This window comes from Hippocampus comes, unplaced genomic scaffold (assembly GCF_001891065.2).
Source record: "Hippocampus comes isolate QL1 unplaced genomic scaffold, H_comes_QL1_v1.1 scaffold530, whole genome shotgun sequence".
NCBI classification, from domain to species: Eukaryota; Metazoa; Chordata; class Actinopteri; order Syngnathiformes; family Syngnathidae; genus Hippocampus; species Hippocampus comes.
This window is the reverse complement of record NW_017805191.1, coordinates 76680-83474: the sequence shown is the minus strand read 5'-3', so window position 1 is coordinate 83474 and position 6795 is coordinate 76680.

Here is a 6795-nt window from a genome sequence, read left to right as displayed (position 1 = left end):
TACATTATAATAAGAACCTATAGCTGTTCGCCTTCTGTAGGCATAAAAAGCAGGATTGAAGAGGATTTGACATTCAATATTTTCAGAAAAATCTGGGTTGAGCTGAAATAGTTCATTTTCATTCCTTTTTTTTCAAGTGAATGCAGTGTCAAGTCAAATATTATGCTGCCATCTACTAGCCTACAATTGAATTACACTCAAAATAAACAAGAGGAAGAACAAAATCGAGTTACAATCTGTACAGAAAAATTCCATGAAAAAGCACCACAAGAAATCTGGAAGCCGTGATGGGGGGGGGGGGGCTTACTGTATTCTATCTTTATCATAATATTGAACTTTTTCCATGGGTCACAGAAATCGTCATGACAGGGCATCTGCCCTTTAAGAGACCTCAATTTTTTTTGCTTAGTTGATAAAAGAAGGAAACGTAATTTTTTTGTTGTCATGGTAATTTATCAAAACCGGTATTGTACATAATTGACCGTAAAACTCAACTTTGCTTTTACTTAAGTACAAAGAACAAAATTGAATCAGGAGCTGGACTTTTAGCAACCCTTTGGTTCACCTTCCATTTAAATCAAGAAGCAGCTTGACAGCTCTTGACAGTTACAGAAGTGAAAAAAATAAAATAAAATCCTGTCTGAGTATTGAGCACACGGAGGGGGGTCGATGTCACAACCCTCTTATTGCTTTGCTGCCACGTAGGTGGCAGGTAAAGCTGCTATTGAGTCACGCTGTGGCCTGGTCATAAAACATCCAAATATACGAGACTTTCCGAAAACCCAGCGGGAAGGTAATAGCCACCCCGTTTGAATAAAATACAAATGAGGCTTTTCCTTTCATGTTCAGAAAATGGTTCGATGCTGGACGGCAATACGATACGCCGCTGCGACCATTTGCTTGATATGCTCTCTGAATTGCATTTTTTTTCTTCTTTCTTTCCCGTTTAATTCTCACAGAGAAGTGACGCTTCTCTTTCGACCGGTCAACGGACGTCCATGGAGCGCCGCCATTTTTCCGAGTCTTGTAGAATTACGATTCCAATCAATAAAAACATTTTACGAGTCAAAATTGCCTAAAAACGCAGGTAACAATTTTGATTAAAAAAAAAAAAAATCAAAAACTGTCAAACTGCGCTGTTGAATGTGATGCACCAAAAATTTTTAATGCACCTAACTTTTTTTTTTGCACCAAAAAGTTAGTCTCAAGCCCTGCGCCGGTGGCCGTCCCACCCCAGCGTGTGAATGTGAGTGTGAAATAACAGCACCAAAAAGTTAGTCTCAAGCCCTGCGCCGGTGGTCGTCCCACTAAGCGTGTGAATGTGAGTGTGAAATATCGTACCCCGTGACTGCTGACCAGTCCATAGTCCAAAGCCAGACGCAGTCTGCCTTTTGCCCCAATTCAGCTGGCATCCACTCCAGCTTTCCGTCACCCTGTCCAGGATAAAAGCATCGAAGATTTTAGCGTGAATACAAACCAGGCAGGGCCAAAGGATTAGATGGGCACTGAGGGAATGACTTGCTCTTCCAAATGAATATCCTCCTATGTTAGCTCGACACGCACAGACAATGCCAGTCTGGTCCGATCCAAAGCCTCCAGACGAGAAAGACAATACCGACTTGCATGCTTCGGGCTCCGAGGCCCACGGTCAGCCATTCAGTCTGGCTCATTAGAGGCTTCTGCCAATTACGGCGACGCTGCCTGTTTCTTTTTTTCCCAATGTCACAGTTATTCCACAGGCTTTTGTTTGGAGAGCTGTGTTCCGGAGTTTAGAGCCTAAGGGGATGGGATATGAAGAATTCTGCGCTGTCGGCGAACAATAGATGTCCTTCCCAGAGTGGAGTGCATGGCTGCCTTGTGAGAAGAAGCCAAGAGACCAAATCAGACAAGCGGCGGGGAGGATGGACGCGGGCTTCAAACCGCAACAACATTGCAGCTGTTTATCTTGCTGCAGTCTTCTCACCTTGGCAAAAACCCAAGTGTTCTTTCTGTATTTCCCCCTTGCATTGTCCATCTCGGGGAGAAGCGGAGAAGGGTGAGATAAGGAGTACGACAACAACAACAAAAAAAAAAAAATCACAGCAGGTCGGTATCGGGTTGAGACTGTGTAACAAGAAACTTTAAGATAAAGAAAGGAGCCGCAGCAATAAATCACAGCCTAGATGGATTGGAATGAGTCTGCTGTTGGAATGCAAAAGGAGCGAGGACGAAGGGAGTGAATGATGCGACGGTAAAGGAAAGTCAAAGTTCCATACAGAAACAAATAATCACAAAAGGGGGGGATGGGGAGGGGGGGCGGCAACAAATAGAAAAAGGAGACAAAAATCAGAGGCGCACGATAAGACAGAGAGGTTCATTCATAAGAGCTCGACAGAGGCTGAATATAAAAGAACGGAGACTTTTTTCTTCATCCGGCACATTACATTCGACGAGTAAAATTCTGTTCCATTTACCTTTTACAGTAAGTACAATGCAGACTTTTAACATTTGCTAATTATTTAATTGGACTCTTATTTTACTTTGTTTTTTTTAAACTGCGCATAATGTTGCATTGGTTTTTACAATTATATTAAATTACTGTTTAAGGATAAAAACAATACTGCCGTTGGTTTTATGGTGGCACTTGGGTTTTAGTTTGAGGTCAAACTTGGGGTAAAAAACTTTGAAATTGTGGATATGGACCTGTATATTTGTTGTGTGCTTCAAAAAAAAAAAAAGCAAACAATTTGGAAATCCTTCAGATAGATGTTTGGCTTTTTTTTTTTTTTTTTTTTTTGGTGACTGATTTTGCCTGTTTTGTCCTTTCTCGACTGTGTGGTGCAGAAAAGCTTCCTGCTGCAATCTGCCCAAAAAAAAAAAACCCAACAACAACAACAATGTGAACATTGTAGATATATGATATGTTTTGTTTTGTTTTTTTTTTATTGCATTTTGGAGCGATGATTTTAAGGCACCATGTTTTCTGCATGGCAACATGAGGTCGTTGGAATATGACATCAGCAAGCAATTTTGTCCATTATGTTGCTGGGGTTGGTGTTTTCCAATCAATCACAGACTCTTTCATGTCTGTGGCATTTTGAGGGGGGGGGGAATCCCGGTGCATACTTGAGATCGTCCAAGTGAGCTCAGTATAACCACTATTAGAATTCAAATGCATTTCGGTGAAAAAGGAAGTGACTTTGGTGCAGTGTGCAAGGACACCCGTTGGCTGTGCCAATCCACAAGAAGTAACGGCTGTGTCGACGCGGCAGGAAGGAAGGATCCCACTTTGGTGGTAACTGAAGGTATCAGAAGCCTGAGAGATTGCTTCATGCTTCGGGTAGGCAAAGCCGCCGGCGCTTACCTCCCTTATCCGCATGCGGCTTTGGGGAAATGAAAGGCTCTGTGGGAGGGAAGGATGTCAATCATTGCGGCCATGGGGTTTTTTTTTCTGTTGGGGTGGGGGTGGGGGGTAGTTCTGAAGTCCTCACCGATTGACGGCAACGTCACCTCGCAGGAGAACCTCCACCGGACCACCTCTGCGCAGTGAGAGCGATTTGGATTTCGCAGCTGGACGGACCCGTGTGTTTGCTTTGGAATGAACTCAGCGGCCTGTAAATGTTGATCTAGAATAGCCTCAGGGCTGCGGCCAGCAAAATCATTACGAGAATACGAGGGTCTTATTTTGGGAGCTGCCATGTCAATAAAACGCAGATTCTCGAAATATAGCGGTGACATTTTGAAAGTCTTCATTTCACGTTTTCGCTGTGCCCGGAATAGAAATGACACGGATTGTAACTTGTACTGTAACTTTGTGTGTAAAGAAGTGGTGAGTCGTTCACCTATGTGCATATTTTGAATAGTTGAGGATTAAAAATAAATAAATAAATATCAATCAATCCCCAAAAAAGGGCTGCACACACTTCAAAAGGAAGATCAAAAATGCAAGCGTGCTGAATTGTAATCACATTGACAAGTTCTGAAAGCCTTCAAAGAAAAAAAAAAACAAACTCAAATATTTTTGCGTTTTCGAGTTCGATGCCGTTATATTAGTCAATAAGGGCAAGAAATAATAAAGTGGTTTAAACTTCACTTTTGGAACGTTTCCTGATAGTGGGGCTGCAATTGTAGCCTCGGATGCCTCCGGGTGGCAGCTAAGAGGCAGCTGTCAAATCCATTGAAAAGGATATTTGGCCAAAATAAAAGCCGGCTCCCCAACTCTGTCCTTTTCAATCCGGCTCTCGAAAAGTCGCAGTTTGTCTTCTCCATTAGTTCACACAATGCCCAAGGTGCAAGCAGTTTTCGAAGACTAATACCGGCTAGGATATTGAGCAGCTCACAGCAGAGGGACCCGAGGACAACCGCGTCATCTGGGCACCGCGGATGTCATTATGACGGCTGAGGCCAACGGTGTAATATGAGGATGTTTGATTTGAGTCACAGCTCTCTTTGGTCAGAGGAAGCACATTTTAAAAAAATAAAAAATAAAAAAAGAAGCAATAACATTCAACCTATTTATCCAGAGCAAACCCACAGACCATTGCTTTTTACCAAGGATACCATGCAACTCCGAGCTCCGTTATGTCACTTATACAAAAACGCATCATTGCTCCACGGTTAAATTCTTACAATGGGGATCATTGACGTTTGATCTACATTGTCATATTTATCTACTTGAATAATATTGACAGGAGATAGATAGATAGATCGATCTATGGCTCAATCGATAGATCGATCGATCGATAGATCGATGAATACTTCTGAAACGACCATGTGCTCTCAACAGATGTCCACCCTGGGAGACAATTGATTTTTGCTAAAAGGTGTCATAGAAACGCCCCTGCGCCTTTTGGCGGTATCGCCAATCTGGACATTGGCAGTGACCCTCAGCTGACAGTTCTAGCCGACCGACGAGTCAGACGAGTAAGCTGTCAAGGAGCTGAAATGTTTGACAATAACTTGCTAACTGTACGTCCTCAACGGAGCCAAAATGAGATCCAAGGATTTAGTACGCAAAGTCAATTTAAGGTAACAAAGCCTTTACAGTGGAGTGATGAAAGCCCTCCAAATCCCCCTTACTCAAAGATAAGGATGGAGACTTGGCACATATATTCGATTTTCAGTCTTCCATCCAAATAAAAAGATCCGTTGGCTGTCGTATTGCTGAGACGATTAACATAGCCGTCAAAACATGTTCTCATCGTCCATTTTGTCAACAAACAAAACGCCGCAAGTGTCCTTCACCGCAACCTAATCTCCCCAGTAACTACTTTCGAGAGTCACTTCCCTCGGCAAGACCAATTCAGTCGCAGTGCCTCCAGTGACTCACTTGCGCACTCTCTCCCTCTATGCCTGTGTAAATTAATGAAGTTGCAAATGTCAGGCACAATTACATCCCGAGTCGCTTTGCGGAGATGTGATGGCATTGCTTTCAGCACAAATAAAACTGATTTAAAATTTGGCCAACGGTCTTACTGTCAGAGTGGGTATGACTAGGTAAGGTGCAAAGTGATTATTTCTGGGGCACACACTGCTGTGCCCCAGAAGTTTTTTAAATGTTTTTTTTTTTTGGGGGGGGGGGGTCATTTTTACATTTTAGAAAATCATGACCCTTCCTCATGGAGGTTCTCTGCTTTTCAAGCATTAGCTGCATTTAGGTCTGAGCTTTGACTTGACCAGTTTTCAATTTTGTGTTTAGCCCCTAAGCGCTGGATTTTCTGGTATGTTTTGGGTTGTTCCGCATCCTACCCCAAGAGTACTTGAGGTTGAGGTCATGAAATGAAGTGTGACTGCAGGACTTCCTGGCGGAGTGCCTTCATTGCTCCATTAATCACAGCTATCCGTCCAGGTCCTGAAGAAGCAAAGCAAGTCAAGACCATCACATTGTCACTATCACGTTTTATTGTTCACTTTTTTTTTTGGGTCAAATGCTATGCAGGTTTTTGAATCAGCTGTAACTGCCGCATATCGCCCAAAAATCTCGACATTTGTCACATTAGTTCACAGAATTTCTCCAGATCTTTTGGTGCTCATGAAGATATTACTCGGCAAATGTGAGACAATCCCTTTGTGTATTTTTCTCGTTAACAGTCCTTGGAGCTCTCCCATGGATGCCGTTTTCACCCATCACCTTCAGTAAAACGTGAAAGTGAATCCCTATTCACAATGGACGGGTTAAGCAAAAACACTGCGTGGTCTGTCTTTTTCAGAGGGGTCAGAGTTTATTTTAAATGTTCACATTATGCGTGAAAAATGCTGATTTAATTGCTTACCTGAGCCAGTAAGTGCGCTGACAAAGCCCGAAATTGCAGTTCAAATCCCAAAGAGAACACAAGAGGGGATGTCTTTAAATTGCCTTGATCTTCACTTTGCTTTCAAAACGTATGTTAAACGTGTAGGTCAAGGCATCTGATTCACACTTGGAGCTCTGTTATTAGTTTCCATTATGCTAAACATGCCACTTGTGTATATGGGGAAGGGGATGTTCCTGAAAAATACCCACTTGCTGTTTGCATTCTGAAATGGGGGATAAAAACAGCCTAATATTCCAACAACTTCAGAAATGCTGAAAGGATGTACTTACAGTGCTAATAAAGAGCGACGTCTAAATTCCGTGACTAAATCTCTCGCTAAACTCTGCTTGTGTCACACTTGGGGGATTCCTCTGTGGTGGCGTACAATTAGCTATGTTGAAAAGAAGCTGCATAGCTCTCAAAGCTGGTGAAGCTCTACTGGAAGATAAAAGCCCAAAATAATGAAATAAGCACCTTTTTCTTTCAATTGGCCAGATGAACTGCTTGCTGAATTTTTGACCCG